Below are 1454 nucleotides of genomic sequence, written 5' to 3'. Positions count from 1 at the left end.
CGTTAACGAAGAACAGCTGAAAAGTTACCGGGTTCATCAACTGAGGTAGCAATTTGGCTCCAACTCCTCCCCTTATCATTTCTATATTCTTTGCACGAAATGTTACAGAAATATTAATGTTTCCACATATCATCTCCGATGTCCGCTGGACTTCGGGTTGCGCCGTGTCAGCTGTTTGGGATTCCCCTCCGTAATTTCCCCTCAGAAAACATGGAGGAGAATCCGCGCCTTCTGATTGGCTACCTGCCACATTCAGCGTTAAACTCCCAGTCGGGGAAAACCCCTGATTTAGATCGGAGCTGCTACTGCAGGATGATCGGTTATGAAATCACCAGCGACAATCTTAAATCGGCCATCGATCTAAGATTATCTTGAGGGGAAAATAGGGGCAAAAAATGGTGTAGTATGAACTTTTGCATTAGGTTGTCGGATGTGATCATCTTCTCTATTTAAATCTAGTGATTACTGAAGGGAAATATAATATACAGACTTCATAATCTGCACTCTTTTGGTTGAATGCAGTATTTATTTCTACTTTGGCTTTATGTTGTTTAGTTTTTATTCAAGTACGTTTTTTGTTAATGGAGACTGAGAATCCATTTTGTTTTTGTTTTTGGTTGTTTTGTTTATTTAGTTTATCAGTTCCAGTGTTACGTGTTCTTTTGAAAATAAAGTGTATCTATGTATGGCAGGAAATCACATGAATTATTAGTCATTTTCATTAAATCAGTGTCAAAAGGTATTGAAACAATATTATCGTTTATCGCAATAATTCTTTAGACAATTAATCTAAAAATCTAATCACCTTCAGTGCAAACTTCTGTACATTAATCCAGCCTACAGTTTTCAACATTGATGTGACTTGCACAACAATTGAGGAGTTTAAGATCCTTGCTTTTACTGGGCAGAGTGGACACTCTTTATTATGATGATCATTTAAATGCATACTGTATCAATGAGAGGATTTGTTTTATGTTCTTCCAATTAAGGACTTGGTTTATTACAGTCCCTGTGGCAAGAAGTTTTCTGGATGGTCAGCATTGAAGGCCATATTGTCTTTGAGAGGGTCTAGCTGACATTCCAGACAGGACAGTGTTGTCCATCTTCTACATCTTCAACCTCCAATATCAACATGAGGCAGCCAAGACTTTGGAGTTCATTCAACGGTAAAACCACTTCTATGGTTTTTTTACAATGAGCAAAATACAATGACATGGTTTAAAAGTTTTAAAGCAAGTTATGATTGACATTTGACAAAGGTGGTGATGTTTTTTCTTTACGTAATTAAAAACAGCTTTATTTAAATGTTGTACCAGCTGTATTCAGAATGCCACACTATTTATATTCTCAGGAATTTTACCATTTTGATTTTGTTTTTTAGTCGCTTCATTGGGATTAACCCAGAAAGGGGCACAAAAGCCGGTCATGGGAAGATGGTATCCAAAAAGACAGGA

Source organism: Poecilia reticulata, linkage group LG17 (assembly GCF_000633615.1).
Source record: "Poecilia reticulata strain Guanapo linkage group LG17, Guppy_female_1.0+MT, whole genome shotgun sequence".
Classification (NCBI taxonomy): Eukaryota; Metazoa; Chordata; class Actinopteri; order Cyprinodontiformes; family Poeciliidae; genus Poecilia; species Poecilia reticulata.
The sequence above is the reverse complement of the archived record's forward strand: the minus strand, read 5'-3'. Positions refer to the sequence as shown.